Source organism: Panthera pardus, unplaced genomic scaffold (genome assembly GCF_024362965.1).
Source record: "Panthera pardus isolate Hobbes unplaced genomic scaffold, ASM2436296v1 HiC_scaffold_25, whole genome shotgun sequence".
NCBI classification, from domain to species: Eukaryota; Metazoa; Chordata; class Mammalia; order Carnivora; family Felidae; genus Panthera; species Panthera pardus.
The window spans coordinates 74,204,685-74,224,959 of NW_026526821.1; the positions used below are offsets into that span (position 1 = coordinate 74,204,685).

The 20,275-nt window shown below is 41.1% G+C and overlaps 1 long non-coding RNA gene across 3 annotated transcripts in view; it reads left to right on the forward strand.

Annotated features, from left to right (window-relative positions):
• Positions 1-19,524, forward strand: part of LOC109253582 (uncharacterized) — a 75,489-nt gene extending 55,965 nt beyond the window's left edge. The window contains exons 5-7 of one of the 3 annotated variants that reach the window (XR_008417853.1): positions 10,780-10,933; positions 17,376-17,682; positions 18,394-19,524. This is a non-coding gene — a long non-coding RNA (uncharacterized LOC109253582). Of the gene's footprint in view, positions 1-10,779; positions 10,934-17,375; positions 17,806-18,393 lie in introns of those variants that run through there. The other 2 variants (XR_008417852.1, XR_008417851.1) reach the window with 2 other exon arrangements.
• Positions 19,525-20,275: the final 751 nt, after the last annotated feature.

Here is a 20,275-nt window from a genome sequence, read left to right on the forward strand (position 1 = left end):
AATTTTTTAAACATTTTATTTATTTCTGAGAGACAGAGAGAGATAGAGCACAAGTGGGGGAGGGGCAGAGAGAGAGGGAGACATAGAATCCAAAGCAGGTTCCAGGCTCTGAGCTGTCAGCACAGAGCCTGATGTGGGGCTCAAACCCATGAACCGTGAGATCATGACCTCAGCTGAAGTTGGACGCTTAACAAACTGAGCGACCCAGGCACCCCTGCTATTTATTTTTTGTGATGAGAACATTTAATATCTACTCCCTTAGCAGCCTTCAAGTATATAACACTATATGGTTAACTGTAACCACCACACTGTACATTAGGTCCTTTATTGTCAAGAGTTTGGTATGTCTTCCTTGATACTTCCCCTCTTCCTGAAATACCCAATAACTAGGAAGGCTAGTTCCAATAGAGCATTCTGCTGTGAACATAACCACATGTGGCTATTGAACATTTGAAATGTGGCTCATCAAAATTAAAAACTCAACTTTTAATTTTAATTAATTTGGATTCAAATTTGAACAGCTACAATGTTTCATCCAACCTCTGTACCCAAGTGGAATATCACTGGACTCAGTAACCACAGTAGCTGATGCTTCCCATCACCAACTAGGTTGCTTAGTGAAGTTCAGTGCTGCATTGCCTTCTTATGATTGCTGGTCACTTGCTGTGAAGGGAGATATAATAGAACCCTGTTTTCCTACTGCAGATCTTGGGGAGTATGAGCCTACTCCCTCAGGCTAACCTTGGCTGCACTGATCATGGTTGGACTCCAAGGCTGGTAGTATTCTTATTCATGTTTCTGTGCAAATCTACCACCCAGGACTCGAAGCAACCAAGTCAGCAACAGAGGTGATTCAGTTGTTTATCATCTCATGGACCCAGAATTACAGACCCTTCTTTGTCTAGGTATCCATCACTTAGAGGCAGATGGATTTCCCTTTTGAATCCTCAGAAGAACAAAAGATTTGTCTTTGGATTTCTCCAAACATAGACCTTTCAACAAGGATTCAGCTATCAGGAGTTTATTTAGGAGGTGATGAGGAAATATCAGGAAGGGGTCGAGAAGTAAAATAGGGAGGTGAAGAAAGCTGGTGAAGGATAACGTATCAGTTTCCCCAGGCACCTGAAGCTCAAACCTCCTCGGGAACTCTAGATGGTAGTGTAAAACATGCTTCAGAGTTATCTCAGCTCAACGAATAAAATGGTTTGTATCCACCCACTCCCCACTGGTCATTTGCTGAGGCCTTCTCCTGCAGGCATGACCTCCCAGCACTCTCAGCATGATCTGAGTGTGGCAGAGTGTGTTCCCACTGCTAGAAGAAAGACTTTAGGCAGAGTTACAATAATTTGCAGTAAGAAGTCACTGGAACGTAGGGTCGCCTGAGTGGCTCAGTCAGTTAAGCATCTGACTTTGGCTCAGGTCATGATCTTGCAGTTCACGAATTTGAGCCCCATGTCGGGCTCTGTGCTGACAGCTCAGAGCCTGGATTCTGCTTTGGATTCTGTGTCTTCTTCTCTCCCTCTGCTCCTCCCCTGATCAGTCTCTGTTTCTCTCTCAAAAATAGTAAATAAACATTTTTTTAAAAAGTCACTGGAGCATAGAGGTGAATAAGGGGTGACGGTACATGCTCCAGGGTCCTGGACAATGGAGTCCTCATACTTCCTTCTATAAAGACTGGCTGCCTTAACTGGTTCTGGGGTGCTCACACCTCCTTTCTATGGATGGCACCCCCAGAAGTGTCTCACAAGAGAAACAGAATCTGCTTATAATTGTAAAACAGGGAATCATCTCTGATAAGCTACCCCATTTCAGCTTGATTTGTCTGTTAGGTAATATACTGACCATTCAATAAGAACATCAAATAAAACTTGTATGTGGTCTGAAAAGCACAATAAAAATTAAATTGAAACCACCATAGGTTCTAACAGTAGCACCAGCTTTGTGTAAAGGAAAGGGGTTTAGAACTTGAAGATTCTTACAATTTCCAACTTTAAATGCACACATTTTCATAAATACTTGCCTTCTCCAGTTTCAGTAGAAATGAGCAGTGTTTTGCTGGCAGAAGGTGAATGGGATATATGAGGTCCCATGTGCACAAAGTGCAAAAAACAATTTTTGAAAGATAAATCTGTTCTTAAATAAAGTCAGGTAGAATTTAGTGATATGAGAGTCACTCTGGAGGTGAGTCAGTGTTCCTTCATGGGAAAAGCTTTTAGCTTTGTTTAATATGGATCATTTTAGAAAGCTTATTGGTGACGATATCTCTTATCACTACTTCCCAAGACCTGGAATAAAAGGATTTTTGAGTTTACATTTAATTGCAAATTTAATTTAGTCTATATGCAAAGATTTATAATCTCTCCAGATAGGTAAGGTATCAATAATAGGGGGGCTGCTGGGCAGTCTGCCACTTCTCATTGAATATTCAGTGTGTGATATGCAGATTTATCTTATAAATATCACTGCTTATAGCCTTGTAAATTCAGAGATACATCATCTATAGTTCAGCTTTGAATGTAGAGCAAATGAAGGAAGAATGGATTTTTTAAATGAAAAGATCAAAAGGATAATTAATATTTCATAATCCTAATTACATTTTCCACTGCACATTGATTTTTGATGCTACTTGGGGTGTAAGGTGTGATTATTGCTTTCACAGACAAATCAGATAATCTGGTCACAAACCCAAATGTAAAAAAGGTAATGTGAACATCTTGTTTGTCTTGAGAAATTAGTCATTAAGTTCCTCAATTAGCTCTGTGCTTATTCTGGGGAAATTGCATTACACAAGTGAAGAAGATTGTAAACTTTTAGAATAAGAAGCAAGTCATTAAGCATCTTAGTTTGGAGCCCGCTGGTGACAAATGTGTGAAGTGGTAGGTTGTGGGGGGAAGAGGAACCCTGACCCGAGGAGCATGGAATAAATCCTGTGCATTTACAGGCAAGATAGGATTTAACAGATCACCTGGTACAGTAGATTGGTCAGTGCTTCTGTGCTAGTGAACACCTGATCCTTGAGGCCAGCCAGAATTACCTCTGCAAATTTACCCACTGATCCAGTAGAGGTGAGCTACATACACCAACCAGGGCTAGAGGGAATTTCCCAGGACTATATGCTTTTGATCATGATGCACTTTCCCTTTGGCCTCATTGTTCTATCCTGAAGCATTGGCTTTAAGACTATAAGACTTTAATTCCTACTTCTGAGCAACTCTTAGATTTAGCTCACTTAACCCACTTTCTGAAATCTCAACTCTTTCTCTACTTTACCCTTCCTTGCTCCAGTGACTCTCTGCATCAGCTGAAAAGTCCCTGCTTCATTCTCTATTCTGGTGACTTAGCTAATCTCCAGCTGGGTTACCTCCCAACATTTTGGGGGTTGAGGTAGGATTTGGGGGAGAAAGGGAAGGAGAGATCCAGATCACAAACTCTTGGAAGGTGACTAGAACTTCACATTCTGCACCTGCTGCAGAGTGTGCTAGGATCAGAGATGGCAAAACAAGATGGGGGCCAATGTGGGAATCTTGGAGACTTAGACAGGAGTAAGAGACCCAGTTCTAATTTACAGGCAGAGATTGAATTTTATGTAAATTAGAATATGCTAGGTTGCACTGTTATAACACACAGCCAGGAATAAGTGTTTTGACATCTAGAAGTTTACTTATACAACGTATCTAGTGTGGTGAGGTGTAATGATCTGCTTCACACAGTCACTCAGGAACCCAGGCTCACCAGGGCTCTGCTATTTTAGTAGCTGCAACATCTGAGTGGTGTAGACTTTGCACTCCACAACAGGAGAAATTAGACCAGAGACTCTGGCATAGCCTTTATCTGCCTCAGTGTGAAAGTGATATTTGTCACTTTTGGTCACATTTTACTTGCTAGAACTAGTCAGAGTGCCCTGTAATTTTAGGGGCATCAGGAAACATAGAAGAGTAAGTATAATATTTGGTGACAATTATGTCTCCACCATGAGATCCGTGGGTGAGAATCCCCTCAGGGGTAGGCAGGGGTGCTGCTGATGAAGTACAGGCCAGAAATTTGGAGAAGTACAAAGGAATCCATCAAAAGAGAGGTGGAGGAAGGTAACAGGAGAGCCTGGTCTGGGAGGAAATACCAGGAACTCAGCTAGCTGAGTTCTCAACCTGACCGCGAGGATGGCCCGGGTCAGTACTGACATGCAGGATCTGAAAGTAACTTTCTTTTTTTTTTTTTTTTAAGTTTTATTTTGTTTATTTTTTTAAATGTTGATTTATTTTTGAAAGAGAGAGAGAGATAGAGACAAAGGGAGGGAAAAACAGATAGAGAGGGAGACAGAGGATCTGAAGTGGGATCTGCACTGACAGCAGAGAGTCTGATGAGGGAGGGGCTCCAACTCACAAACCACAAGATCATGACCTGGGCTGAAGTCGGATGTCAGACGTTTAACTGACTGAGCCACCCAGGCACCCCTGAAAGTAACTTTCAAATGTCATTTTTGCACATTACTATGAAGGCAGTGTAATAAGTGATTCCTGAATGTATAGAGAATGCATGTGCCTGTAAAAGCCACATGCATTCTTGTGTAATGTTTTAAACCAGTCAAACATCATCTCAGGAGGACATGTGCCATCTTCTGGGAATCACTTGGTTGAGAAGGAGAGAGTCACTTCTCCTTCTCAGTCGTATGCTTCACATATAAAATGGTGCTAAGTTTTGATGAATTCTTGCTACCATTTATACATTAAGTACTTTGTGTCCATGGTTTAGAGTACTTTATGTAATCTTCTCTGTAAGCATAGAAGATGATTAGCAATCCCCCTTTACAGGCAAGACTACTGACTTTCAGAGAGGTTAAAGTTGAAGAGCTAGTATGTGGCAGAGTTGGAATTCAAATCGAGGTCTCATCTCACTCCAGTGTTTCATATCTAACTGCTAGAATTGAATAGAATATAATGTGTCTGGCATTAACTATGAGCTCAAGAATGTTAATTTTTTTCCTTTTCTCTTTCCTTTCCTCCTCATCCTGGGACTCTAGACAAATAACTCTTTACTTGTTGGGAATTTCTCTTTTGAGAACAGCCAGAAATGTACTGACACTGTGATTTCTCAAGCTGAGCAAGTGATGGGAGGGAGAGCTGGTGGTAGAGATGATTGGGCACATGCTCTTGCTTCTGTTCCTCCCCCCACTTGGGGGCTGGGAGAGATAGGTGGAGGAGGGGGCCAGAAAGAGTCCTTTGTCTCTTTACTTCCTCAAAACTAAAAGTAAAAGCAGCAGTCCTCACCCCTTCCTTCTCCCATTTTGTAGTATTTCTGTCCTTTAGTGCTGCTTTAGTTGTTTGTTTGCAGCTGGAGAAAGTGATTCACTTGGTAATAGAAACATTTCTCCTCTTTAAGCAGAGGAAGCTCTACCAATTGCCGCTATTCTCAGCAATGAAGTCATTTTGACATTCTTAAAAATATGTAGCTCCATCAGCCAGGGTCTGGCATGTATCCTAAGAGCTAGGTTCCTTGGGCAGTGGGGTTCGAGGGTTGGAGGTGGGAGGATGTGGTTCTATGTCTTGAAAACAAGACTCTCTCTGTGTGTTTTTAAATTTAGAGGCAAACAGGAGATGCCTCTTTATGGAACCCAGCATGGAGCCTGGGGATATGTCTTTTCCTTTATCTCATTCTATAAATAAACTGGATGACTTCCAGGCAAAAAGTAATGTGGGGCACGACTCTTAGTGTCTCCTATAGTGAATTACTCTGAAAATTCCGGATGCCGCTTGGTGTGAGTTTCAGAGCCTCACAGAGTATTTTGAGTCTTCAAGCTTGATACTTTGTCTTCTTCATCTAGTTTTCACTTAAAAAAATCAAAAGACTCAGAGAATGATTTAGAATCTTTCTGTAATCAAATGCTGACCAATAATCCACATCAGCAAAATGTACTGCTGATTTGCTTATTGTTTATGGTGTGATGGGTGATAGGCTATTTTCTTGGTAATTCAGAGGATAGTGATGATTCACTATCACTAGTCCAACAAGACCAAATTCTTAAAGTTTACATTCTGCTCCAACGTAATAACAGTAACATTCTATTACTGACTTTATAACTGAGGTATAACCCTAAGAAGTGCCTACCTGCTGGTAGGAAACCAACCAATTTGTTAGTTTTTAGAATTTGGGCCTCAAAGATGGTTTTGGAGCCTCACATCTTTCTGTTCCTGCAAACTGCTCTTGAGGGTGAGGACACCTTAAATTTCTTTTGAGTTTATTTATTTTGAGAGAGACACAGATAGTGTGAGTTGGGGAGGGGTAGAGAGGGAGGGAGAGAGAGAGAATCCCAAGCAGCCTCTGCACTGTCAGGACACAGCCCGGTGCGGGGCTTGAACTCATGAAAATGTGAGATCATGACCTGAGCCGAAACTGAGAGTCAGACACTCAACTTACTGAGCCATCCAGGCACCCTGAGGGTGAGGACACCTTAAATCAGGATGGCCAGACTTTGACCATGGTGCACTGAGCCTTCAAAGAGAGGATATATTACGTCTCCCAGGCAGCTTAAAGGTTTAGAAAATCATTCTCCTCCATCTGCTTTGTATATGATGGGGTGAGGCAGTATCGAGAATATGACTTTATTGGGGGAATAGGCAACTATCCTGAGTAGCTAATCTGATAAATCTACAGAAGACCACAGGGGAACTTGTTATGAGAAAATAGAGGAAGAATAAATGAACTCTGCAGAAATTGGTTTTCTATCAAATTTCCTTTTAACCTTATAGGAAAATCTTCCCCTCTTCCTTCTGAATCTTTATGCTCCTATTATCAAAACCATATAGTTGGCAGTGGTACTTGTCACATTCTGTTCCTATTGTGAGTGGGATTTTCGTGTAAGAATCTACTATCTCAACTGGATGGGACATTCCTCAAGGCAAGGGACTCAGCTTTCTAATCCTTTGTGTCCTTGCATCTTCCAGCTTTGAACTTCATACATAATGATGCCTAATGCACTAATCACTATTATGAATTATACATTGTTATTGTGGATTATGATTATGATCATTGTTATGACTCATCATTTGTACTTGATGAAAATTCAGTCGAAGTTAAAAGTACACAAGATACTTTCTTTCCCATGGATTTGTTTAGAGTCAAGACAAGTTTATCTTGACTTGGGACCCAAAGCTCCTGTGTAGGGAACTTTCTTTATAGAAGGCTTATATTTAGAATGCAGTTTATTTAACTCAGTGAGAATTTACTCAGCTTCTGCCATGTGAAGGTTTATAGACTATAGAAAAGAAATAAGATAGTATCCAAGCACTCAATGAGTTTATAGTCTAATACATGAATGGCAAACAGATTATATATATATCTATTGATGGTGGCTGCTTGGATTGTTGACAAGGATTATAAAGTTTGGTCTAGGTTCAGTAGGACTGAATGCTGTAATCAAGTAATAATCCACCATTTATTTAGGAATGGAGAATGGTAGCACAATGCCATATATTTGCAATCACCAATTTGCAAAATGGATTCAAAGTCTAGATAGTAGAAGAAGCTTATATATTTAGTAGAATCCAATCAATTAATACCTTAATCAGATCTGTTTGTATACACAGCACCAATAAAATATATAAATTCTGTGAAATAATTATTTATCAGTATGCTTCGGTCACCATAACAAAATGCCATAAACTAGATGGCTTAACCAACAGACATTTATTTTCTTATAGTTCTGGGGGTTAGAAGTCCAAGATCAAAGTTCCAGCCAGTTCAATTCTTACAGGGCTCTTTTTCTGGTTTATAGACAGCTGCCTTTTGTCATGGGCCTTTTGTGATCAGACCCTATGGGATCAGGGTCTCAGCCTTATAACCTCATTTAACCTTAATTAATTCCTCAGTGGCCCCATTGCCAAATATAGGAATCCCCAGCTGTCCAAAAGTAGAGTGTTCCTATCCTGAAATGGCATAAATCCAAGACCATTGTCTGCTGTTGGAAAGTTCTTGTTACATCACTTCACTTTTACAAAAGACCTACATTATTGCCTGTCTTCACTAAGTGAAAAAAATCTGATGAGGATTTTCACTGTTACTAAAAAAGAGGATTTTCACTGTTACCTACTAGTATTGTAGGTCTTTCATAAAAAAAAAGTGGTATAACAACTTTCAAAAAGTGGGGTATACTCGTATTGCTGCATTGGGGGTTAGGGCTTCAACATAGAATTTGGGAGAACACATTCAGTTCATAACAGTATGTCGTATAAGAGATTTAGGTCTCAGATTTAGAGAAGTGGATATCATAGGAGCTACAGATCTACACATGGTTACTATTTTTGAAAAAGCATGACATAAAAATTGATTTCTTAATGTTTTTTACATTAGTTGCATTTATGAGTTTTAAACATATCTGACCTTATAGGCTGTTCATTATAACTCAAGCAATCTATATAACACAACTTAGTAGTTCAAAGGAACAGGTGGTCGAAGGATTTGCAAATGCAAATTAACAAAAACTTATGTACTTTTCTAAACCTTAGTGACACCTTAAAATAATAACCAGACATTACAAAATATTATCCTCCAAATGATGTTAACTGCAAACTTTTTGCCTTGGAATATGACACCTTTCCTCTACCAACATGCTTTGCCTTTGTACTGATGTGTGCTTAGTAGACTGAAAAGATCACATTTTTTTGTATTGCTATATCCATAAAGTAGAATTAAAAAATATGATTTCTTAAGGTAACATCTACTCTCAGTAAAATTTAAATCTGGATCCAGGCTAGTTTTTGTTTTGTGGGTAAAGTTTTTTTTCCCTCAAGAAGATTCAGTTATTGACGTGACAAATTACTGGAACTAGCTATTATCTCAAGAAAAATAGAGAATATATTGGTGTTGGATTTTTACCCCATCCAGCTCTTGTTTATCCCTCTATCTCTTCAAGGTTTTATATTTCAGAGTAAAAAAAAAATGTTTAAATGACATTTATTCTTGATTAGTAAAGTAAAAGCCAAACTGGGTTTTAATATAACTCTTAGCTTCATATGGGTCATAATGCCTTGTCATTTTTTTTTTGTCCTGACATGACTGAACTGTACAACAATCACACTGATGATAAGATGGATTCCCTTGATTTTAATCACAAACAGAACCTTCATAAAATGTTTAATGGATTCTTGGTTCCAATTTAGAAAATTGACAAGAATATTGTGTTTATCCACAGTCCTATCTCAAAATGGTTTTCTCTTTAATTATTAATGTGGGAATAATGCAGTAGCTCAGGGTGACACAGTGAAGTATGACTGAGTAATGATTGAAGTGCACACATGAAAAAGACCTGCCAATTCTGTAAATAGGAAAGCATACAATTTAAAAAATTCAGTGTGGAAAAATCCTTGCATGCCTTTGAGATATAGTATAACAGGTGAAATTATAATCTGATATACTCATTGATGTTTGTTATTGTAGTATTTTCCAATTAAAATACATACTCACTATAGATAAGAACAAAAAAATATAAAAACCATATATAATTTCACCACTCAATGTTCATTCAATTAGTATATTAATAAAGAGATACCTGCCATGAACACTTTATGTACATCTTTCCTATTTTCAAAATTGGAATTTTATGGCATATTTTAGAAGGCTGTATTTGCTTAATAATCTATTACAAAAATTTTCTTATTATTACATTTTTTAAATGTTTATTTATTTTGAGAGAGAAAGGGAGCATGAGTGAGGGAGGGGCAGAGAGAGAGAGAGAGAAAGGGAGAGAGAGAATCCCAACCAGGCTCCATGCTTTCAGCACAGAGCCCAATGAAGGGCCCGATCTTATGAACCATGAGATCATGACCTGAGCAGAAATCAAGAGTCAGTCGCTTAACCAGCTGAGCCACCCATGTTCCCCCTTATTGTTACATTTTGACAATATACAACTCTATCGAATAGGTAATATAATAATTTATTTACCCAGTCCCCTACTGCTGAACGTGTATGTTATTTGCAATTTTCTGTTATTTTAAGTAATATTGCCTCAAACATCAGCTTATAGAATTTGTACGTAAGTTACTTTTCTTATGATAAATTCCTGAAAGTGGAAGTTGTGGGTTAAAGGTTATAAATATATTTTTGGATCTCAATAACAATTGCTTTTCAGAAAGATGTACCATTTTACATTCCTATCAGTAACTTTAAAGTGCCCCTATCTCCACACCTTTGCTAACACAGAGGGTTACAATTTTTTCTGTTTGTTCATTTGTTAGACAAGGCATGCTATATTATTGTCTTCTACTTATAGACTTAACTCGGGGCTGAGATCAGAAAATAGAATATGGAAGGATAGAAGGAAGCCTTGTCCATTTGTCTTATGGCTCTAAAGATGAATTTTAGATTGGTGCCTTTTCATTAGTCTATTTAACAAATGTTTTCTTTGCATGCCCCTTCAAGAAAGGAAAATGAGATATAAAATTTGTATTTGACAACCTAGTAATATTCCTCACTTGATGGCACATTAGCACCATGGTCCATCCTAGGATGCTCTCTTGTTTTCTCATTTCCCCTCCTTTCATCTGGATCCCCACTCTTTTCCCCTGCTCTTCCATAAGCAACTATTCTAGTATGTTTAACATACATATTATATATGCATGTTCCTTGAAGGATAGTGTTTTGTGGTTTTGAGAATATGTGTTTTTAACTTACATAAATTGCATTCCTAACTGTTGTGTTATCTTACATTCTCCACTCCTAAACATTACACTAAAAAGAGACTCTATCCTTGTGTTGCAATCATGTTTAGATTTTCGCCTGTAATTGCAGCAAAAGATTCCATGGTGTCTACCTGAGGTCCAGAAAAGAAGGAACTTGTGCTCACTTCCAGAGAAGAAGATCAAATGCACATTTACGTGTTGTTATTTCTTGAACAAAGGACATCATGATCACTTATGTGGCTACATACATCTACAATGGATCTGTAAGTTTCTGAAAGGGCTGCAAGAACTCTTAGAATGATTACATTGATAGCACCCCCTTAGAATATCAGCATTCCTGGGAAGAGTAAGATTGTTCTGTCCATCCTGCACACACACCCAATGGGGCATGTGCAGCATCCATTGACTTTAGGTGGGGGAAGATGGAGTCATATTGGGGTTTGCCTCTCCAACCCTCCATGGGGCGTTGCAGCTAGGAACACAAGGCTAACCTCACATCTTGTATCCTCAGCATCATTCACAATGACTGGCACATAGGAGGCACTTAAAAATATTTGTTGAATGAATGAATGAAACGGATCAATCTAGGATGAATCTTAGGCCAATAAGATAAGGAGACAAAAGTCCTTACTGCTCAAGCAATGCAGGATTTCCAAGGAAAGAGCTCATAGTTCATGACATAGAATTTACCCATGTCTTGTTCTCCTTTCCTTCGTGAGCATGTAGAGTACTACACTCCTAGCCCTCTTGTAATGAGGTAAAACTGTTGGAGTAACTGAAACTGATGAACTATGCAGGAAACTGGTATGTGCCATTCCTACGTCCAGGCACATTAGAGCCAGTGTGTCACTTCCAAGTTCTCTCCTCCCTTCCCTGGTCTAGGAGGTCACATCTTCCAGATAGTGCAGCTACAAGGTGGCAAAACATTCAACAGCCTTGGACCCCAGGGGTAGTGTGGGGAGAGACCGCCCGCCTCCCTCTCTTTGCCAATCCACATGGTGAGGGGGTTCGGAAGTGTTGGAGAGGGTGTTACGTTTTAAGCAGTGTGACCAGGGAGGCCCTTATGGTGCTGTTGAAGTTGAGACTTGAAAGCCTGAAGAGTGAGGGAGTGAGACACCCAGGACAGATGAGCAGAGGGAGCAGCGAATGCAAAGGCCCGAAGGTGGGACTGAGTTTGGTGCTTTAAAAGAAGTGGGACAGAGTCAGTGAGGCTGGAGCAGAGTGAAAAAAGGGGAAAGTAACAGAGACAAGGCAAGACTGGCAACCAGAGCCTGGGAGAACAGATTCTAAGGCCCAGATAGGTCATTTTAATGACTCTGGCTTTCATTTTGAGTGACCTGGGGGCATTAGAGTTCTGCATATTGGAGTGATATGATGTGATTTATATCTAGGCTGTGTTGAGAATAGACCAAGAGGGGCAAAGGGAAGAGGCAGGCTGTGCAGTTAGGAGGCTGTGGCAATAATCTAGACAAGGGGCATTGGTGGCTTGGGTTAGGGTGATAACAGGAGTGATGTGAAGCAGTCACATTCTGGGTTTATTTTGAAGGCAGAGCCATTAGAATTACAGATGATTAGAGGAGGGGTGTGGGAGAAAAAGTCAAGGATGAATCTTTTGGCTTGTGTAGCTGGGAGAATGGAGCTGCCATTTGCTAAGATAGGGAGTCTGTGGGGAGAGTGAGCCTGGGAGTCTGTCAGGAGTTCAGGTCCAGACAGGTGAGGTTGGTGGTAGCCATTGGACACACAAGTGTGCATGAAGGGAGGCATGCCAGCCTAAGTGGCAAGGCGGCTAGGCTGGTGAGGAGGACAGGGATGGTGACACTCTTTACCTAGGAGACTGAGGTCCAAGCTCTCCAAGTGGAGACCTGAATCCTAAGGGTACTCAGGAGCCCCGTCCATGATTTCTGTCGGGCAGGCTGGCCTGGAACCAAGTTTCCCAACCACGGTGATTAAGCTGAGCTTCTATTAAGACTAGCTGTTGATGTAGCAGCACATATATCTCCATATGACAGTGATCCACTTGGCAGTCAGAAGGCCAGAATTTTATACTCTGAGCCTAGAAAATCACCTGAAAGCACCATTCTCAAAGCTTCTGCCTCCTTGGGTCTGCGTTCATTTCCAGGTTTTCAGATCTCGGGGGTGGACACTGACAATATATTTGCAGGTAAAGCAATTTCTGCTTATTCTTCCAGCATAAAAAATTGCATTTCCACATCAGAGTCATGTTCTAAACCTGTTACCATAGCAAGAACTGTATTTCCCAGCTTTCCCTGGTGGCATTGTTTATATTTCTTAGCCAACAACATCTAAACCTTTTTTTTTACTCACTTGGAACTGCCATGTATTCCAACCCTTTGCTTCATGAAACATTTATATATTGTACGTGTGAGCCTTAAATGGGGAATTTTACATGCCACCCCCTTCTTTTTGGAGACATGATAAAGGTAGGTTTTGTGTGTTTTCCGAAGCTGGTCCTATATCATGGTTCTCCACGCACTGAGCATTCCACTCCTAATTGTTGCACATGCATTGAAACTTGACAGCAGCCTGTCCAAGGCTGGTAAACAATGATTCACTCCATATGCTACAGTTCTGTACAAGTGCCATTTCTGGGACTCAGTACTCATCGAATGCTTTGTCAGTTGTTATTTCTGTTTATCTCCTTGTTCATTTACATGGTTCCTTACTTTGAGGGCTTATTTTGTGTTTTCTTAGTCCTCTTCCTGCTGTTTTAGATTTCCTCTGTTCTCTCATTCCTTGCTGAGGGAAAGCTGAAAGTGTTGCCCAGACACGCCAGTCTTGGGGGATGCTGTGCTTCTCTCAATGAAAGGAAGGGTTCAACGTTGTATCCTTGACCTATGGAAGTCATGTAACTCAGAGGCTTGTGTGGGTGATCCCAGGTAAAAAAGAGAGGCTGTGTTCAAACAAACTGTAACATAAAATACCCTTAGTGGGTTTATTATGTGGAGCCCAAAACATGATCAGTCCAGAAACTCTGTTGGGATTGAAGGAGCCACAAAGGTAGGACTACAATGTCCCTGATTCTGGAGAAGAGAAGAGGTCATTTCTTACAGCAGTCCTTAACATGGAGGGCAGGGTCACCGTGTGTTTGTTAATGTAGGTTGTATTCTACACCAGTGTGCCCAGGTGATGGGCAGATGGGGATTGGAATGCAGCCTGTGGTCCACCATGCACCCTACTTGTGATGGTTAATGTTATATGTCACTTTGACCGGGTCATTGTGTCCCAATATTTGGCCACACATTGTTCTCGGTGTGTCTGTGAGGGTGTTTATTGATGAAATTAATATTTGAAACCATAGACTGAGTAGAGAAGATTGCACTCCTTCATGTGGGTGACCCTCATCCAGTCCACTGAAGGCCTGACTAGAATAAAAAGTGGAGTAAGGGAGACTTTGCTCTCTGCCTGACTGGGACAGGTCTTGAGCTGGGACATTGGTCTTCTGCTTTTGGACTTGGATTCAGACTGAATCCTACACTGTCAGCTTTCCCGAGTCTCCATTTTGCTGACTGTAGATCTTGGGACCTCTCAGCCTCCATAACTATATGGCTAATTCCTTATGTTACATACAAGATGAGATACACTACTTAAGATACCACTCAAGAAAGGGGTGCCTTTTGCTAATTCACACGCAGTTTTCCAGTGGCTCTGGTAATGGGCATGGGGTTGGGTAAGGAGAGGTGGGAAGGGGGCTGAGAGGCATAATTTGAAAAACGCCCCATCCATTTCCATGTAGCTTAGAGTTGGCTGTGCTGTAAAGCTCCTGGTCTCAGCATGAATTTTAGAATACGGGTGATTCTTCCTGAGGAATAGAAGCAATTAAGGGCTTTAGTTTCTCTGCTACATTAGTGGTGAACCCTGAGGATGCCTTTGCTTGCTGGAGGGAGATTTAGCAAAACAGAGATGAGTAGTATCCACAGAAATTACTCAAACTTTGCATTTTGGTTATGCAATTTACACTTTTCAAAACAAGCTCCTCTCATTGTTTTAATACAAAAAAGGAAGACTGATGTTTGTTATCATTCTCATTTTAAAGGTGTGCAAACAGAGCTGCAGAACGGACAGCTGGATGTCCCTGTGGCTAGGTGGTGGCTAGAGGTGAAGTTTGTCCTCTAGCTGAGCAGCTGTCCAGGCTCCTGCACTCTTTCTAGCCTTCCATGAGGGCCTGATGGAACTCTCAGAACATTAGTGAATTCTTTCTAAGCATTTCACTAAAAAAAAAAATAGAACAGTATAATCGGGAACATACTTTCCTTAAAGAACAAATACTAGAGATCCCTGCTGGTACAGATTTCTTTATTTTTTTTTTAATTTCATGAGAAAATGGCCATATCTATTTGGGCTGAATTATATATTTTAATCTAATTTTCTACTTTCATTGTCCAAAGTCTCTTCTAATTTCTGTACAGTCAAGAACCCACACATATACAAATGCACACACACTCACATCACACACATGTATCTCGGGTTTTTTTCAGTAATTTTCTAAAAAAGCTCTCAAACTGCACATTCTCGGGACACTGTGGTATTACACAGATAAAGGCAGTAGAGGCTAAATGTGAGGTCATGTTGGTAGTACCTGACATATTGCCCTCAAAATAAGAATTATTGCTGGTGATTATCTGTGGGGCAAGAGGTGGGGAGAGGGGAAAGAGTACCAGTGATATTATGATACACTTGAGAGTTCCTTCTGCCCTAGGGAGAAGATGAAAGTCAATGAGCTAGAGAACCAATGTTTTGTTTTTGTTTTGTTTTTCAGCTGCTACCCAAATTGTTTTCATGATTTCTCATACTTTTATGTCACTTTGCCTCTGGGGCATTTAATACACATTAAAGCAACACAGTCAGCCACAACCTCAACTCTGGACAGACTAGCTCATGGGAATAGACATTATGTTTATAAGAATGAATAACAGATTCCTAAACCATTTTCTAAAATTTTTGATCTTCATAGTCACACATCATCCTAGGAGGGTTGGCTCAGGTTCTAGGCCAAGAGTATTAAAGAGAAAATGGCAGAGGCAGATCTCAGTCAACCCGTCAGACTTACTTTACCTGATGTTACTGCCTACCCAAAACCAAATTCTAGTTCCCAAGGCTGCACTCTGTGAGGAAAAAAAGGAGTTTAGTGAACACTCCTTGACCCCAGTTAGCTCATACGCTCCTCAAGGAAACAAGACTTTCAGGAATGCAAGAGTGATAAGCCCTATTTCCCTGGCTCACACTCTACTTAGACATGATTAAATATGGCCACAATGGAATTTCCTCTAAGCTAGTAATTCCTAAATTCTAGTCCACCAAACTCCTATTTGCCATTGGTGTAAGTCAGTGCTCCTCAAAATTTGATGTTCTTATCAGTTGCCCAGAGATCATCAACAGGCAGATTCCCATTCAGTAGTTCTGGAGTGGGGATGGGGCTTCTCCGTGTCCAGCAAGGTCTTCCATGAGGCTGCTGCTGTTGGTCCACAGAACACATTATGAATAGTGAAGGCCCAGAGTGAAGTTCATTCATCAGGTGCTCATTCCTTCTCTGCTCTTCCTGCTGATGCCACCACCACCATGCAGCTGGAATGCCCTACTGCTGCCCATCTGTTGATGAAAGAGTGTTTAAGACTGTTCTTCCATCATGCAAGCCTGCTTAGAGTTCATCTGGTCAAACTTAGGCGTTCTTGCTTCCAGTTCTTTTACAAGCCCCCAAAGGATGTATGTCACTTTCAGTTTCCAAGAAACTTGGAATGAGCTTTCCAGAACACACACTTCCTCCACTTCCCTGAATATTCTCCCCAAACTGTGTCAAACACAGTGTATAGAAGGTAACATTAGCCTTATAATTGAATTCATGGCTTCTCATGGACAGACAAGTGGTTTCGATGCAAATAGGAATATAGGATGCTCTCAAGCATCTCAGAGACCCTGAGATGGGTGTGTGTGAATGAGCTTGTTGCCAGGACTCTCACTGCAAAAAGATCAAATAGAAATGGTGTGAGGGAGGCAGGCACAGGGGTCTGTTCCACATGCTGTTGTACTGACTGATCGCATCAGAATCAGCCGAGAAGCAACCTTCAAACGCACATTTCCAAGGCCTCGTCCCTGGTGAAATGAATTAGCATTCCTGGGGGGAATCTGTACTGTTACAAAGCACAGAGCAGTTAGTGGCTTGCTGTGCTGACGAACAAATATTAAACATCTGCCCATTATCCAGTCACAGAGTTGCTGAGTATCTTTCGGGTCAGGTGTAACACACACAGCTCCTTCCTTCATTCCTCTCCCAGCTCAAAGTAGAAAGTAAACAAACTAGAAATAACTGCACAGGATGAAAGTATTATGAGAGTGGTGAACTCATGATGAAGGAGTAGGTCCTTTATTTATTTATTTATTTATTTATTTATTTATTTATTTATTTATTTTAGGAGTAGGTCCTTTAGATGACCTGATTAGTGATGGTGTCTCTGGGGCAGTGACATTAGGCTGTGACTTGGAGGGATAGGAATTACCGAGCATCACAGTGGTGCTCCAGCAAAGAGCATTATATGTGAACATTCCCCTGGGAAAGAGCCTGCTTTATGAACATCTGTAGATGCTCCCAGACAAACCAAAGAAACAATTACAACTCCCTTCCTTGCAAATTATTCTGCAATTAGGGCTTTTTTCTTTTCTTTTCTTTTTCTTTCTTTTTTTTTTTTTTAGGTGGCAAAGGCATAAAGACTCCATTTCTGTCAACTTCGGAGCCTGTTCTCATTCTTTGCTTGCTCTACCACTAATGCCAATAACTTGGGTCTCATCAAACACGCCAACGAAGACCTCTACACCACTCTGTGAAGGCTGCATGGAAGGTTGGGGGCCTGAGAGCCCTCTGCAGTGTCCTCAAACCCCTCCTGTCTCTTCTGGTGAAGGTGATCACCAGGATGATGCTCCACATTGCCTGTGTGGGTCTGGCCTGAGCCCCATCTGTAAAACAGGATACAAATGTCTGTCCCAGCATTGATTCCTTAAGGTGCTGTGCCTCATCCATGATAGTTCCTGTTCAATCACAATGTGATTATGGCATCTTGGAAAGTTCCATTCTGAAAGGCAATGAGCGTACCTCAATTTTAAGCCTGTCATTTATCATTTTTTTTTCTTTTTCCTTTCTTTCTTTCTTTCTTTCTTTCTTTCTTTCTTTCTTTCTTTCTTTCTCTAATTTATTGTCAAATTGGCTAACATACAGTGTGTCCAGTGTGCTCTTGGTTTTGGGGGTAGATTCCTGTGGTTCATTGCTTACGTGTAACACCCAGTGCTCATCCCAACAAGTGCCCTCCTCAATGTCCATCACCCACGTTCCTCTATCATTTGTCATTTTTAATTAATGGGGGCATTATAAGCCAATATCCCAGGTGTTATGCATGCTGCCAGGGACTGGCTATTTGAGAAACTGCCAAAGAGGGACTTCCTAATCAAACTTGCACACCCTCAGGGCAGCTGATTTCGGTGTTAGGAGGAAAGCTATCTTATTGAGCAAATGTGTGAAGGGGCAACTTCACTTGTGAGACTCTTAACTACGTCTATTTTAGGTAGCTTAGGAAAGGGGCTGGAAATTCCCAGGTCACATGGGGCTGGGTCTGCATGGGGACAGGCAAGCGTAGGCAGTTCCATGGGAATTGGCCTCAAAGGTCAGACCTGTCAGGCAGTCCTGATTTTAGCACTTTCTTCCTTTTCTCTACTCCAGGGTCACAGCTTCTCAAAGACACTTCAACTGATTAAGGCAGGCAGGCGTTCCAATGGACATCTGGGATGTTTGTGATCTGTCGCTTTCCCCAATAAAGCCCTCTTCAGGAGGTGGCCTCTCTTTCAAGCTTTTCTTGAATGCGCATGTGAATCTGGGCATTTCTGAGGCTGAGCTTCAGCCACTTTACTGTGCTCCTGCAACACTTTACTTGCTCAGAGTGGTGGAGGGTTCATCAATGAATAAGACAGGTCCCTGCCCTCCAAACAAAAAAAATCAATAGGTATCCAACCAGCAATAAAAGAAGAAAGACTGCGATAACTACAATAATACAGATCAAAAGGAAGTGCTTTTTTATTAAATAGGCTGTATTAGTTTCCCATTGAGGCTGCAAATTTAGTGGCTTAAAACAACAGAAATTTATTCTCTCACAAGAGGCCAGAAATCTGAAATGAGTGTTTCAGGGCTAAGATCAAGGTATCAGAAGGGCTGTGTTTCTTCTGGAGGCTCTGGGGAGGATCAGGCAGTCCTTGACTGACCACTCAAATATTTGCCTCTGTGGTTACATTACATGCCTCTTCCGTTGGTGAAATCTCCCTGCCTCCCTCCTGCAAGCATACATGTAATTGCATTTATCCACTAGGATAAAGCTAAGATGGTTGCTCTATGTCAAGAGCCTTAATATAATCACACCTGCAAAGTCCCTTATTGCCACTAAAGGTAATATTCAGATTCTGAGGATTAGCACATGGATATCTGAGGTGGGGTCATTCATTATTCAGCCCACCATGAGTCCCACTCTTATTTATTCTTTCACTCCCATCCCCAACCAAATGGTCTACAGCTGTGATGTCCAATGCGGTAGCCACTTATTGCTGGTCACAATATTGGTAGTCACGTGTGGCTACTGAGCGCTTGAAACATGGCTTGTTTGGATTGAAATGTGCTTTACATGTAAAATACCCACTAGATTATCAAGTCTTACGACAAAAAATGCAAGGTATTTCACTAACAATTTTTATGTTCATTATATGTTGAATAACATTTTGAATATATTAGATTAAGTGAAATATATTAAAATTAGTATCACCTGTTTCTTTTTGCTTTGTGCAACTACTAGAAAATTTAAAATTATATCTGTGGCATGCATTTGTGGTTTGTGATATATTTCTCTTGGACAGCGCTCTACACCATCTACAAGAGTAATTCTCAAACGGCTGCCTAGCAGCACCACGTGGGGAGTTTTACAAAACCCCAATAGGCAGGCTGCACCCCAGACTTATTAAATCAGAAATCTCTAGGGAGGGGCCCAGGCATTGGTATGTATTGAACTCCCCAGGTGACTCTAATATGCAGCCAAAGTTGAGAATCTGTGGGGAAGACACCCAGAGGAGGGCTAAGATTGGAAATGGCATTAATGGTCCAGGGACTATCAAATGGATCTATTCATTTTCTTTACAAACAATCAGAAATAGGGGCTCCTGAAGTATCCCCTGCTTTTTGTTTTCCTCCATGAGACACATGCCCCACCACACCCACAGAAAGCTGTTGGGGGAGGGGACAGAGCAGCCGTTTTCATGACTCAGAACACTCTTGGGATCTCAACACTCTGACGGTCAGGCTGGCTGGACCTCTCTCCCTTGGGTGCTTCTGGCAGTTAAATCAACCCTCCCTTGGCAGTTTCTGCCATCGTAGCTGACAGAACAAGATACAGTAAAGGCCAGCAAGCTCCTAAATGTTCGGTTTGTGGGGCTGGACCGAGGCAAAGCACCTTCACAGAGGCTCACAGTGACAGTGTGTTTTGCAGGCATCCATCAGTAATATCCACCACCACCAGAGGCTCCTGTTACTGCTGGGATTCCCAGCTACTTCCCATTTCCACACA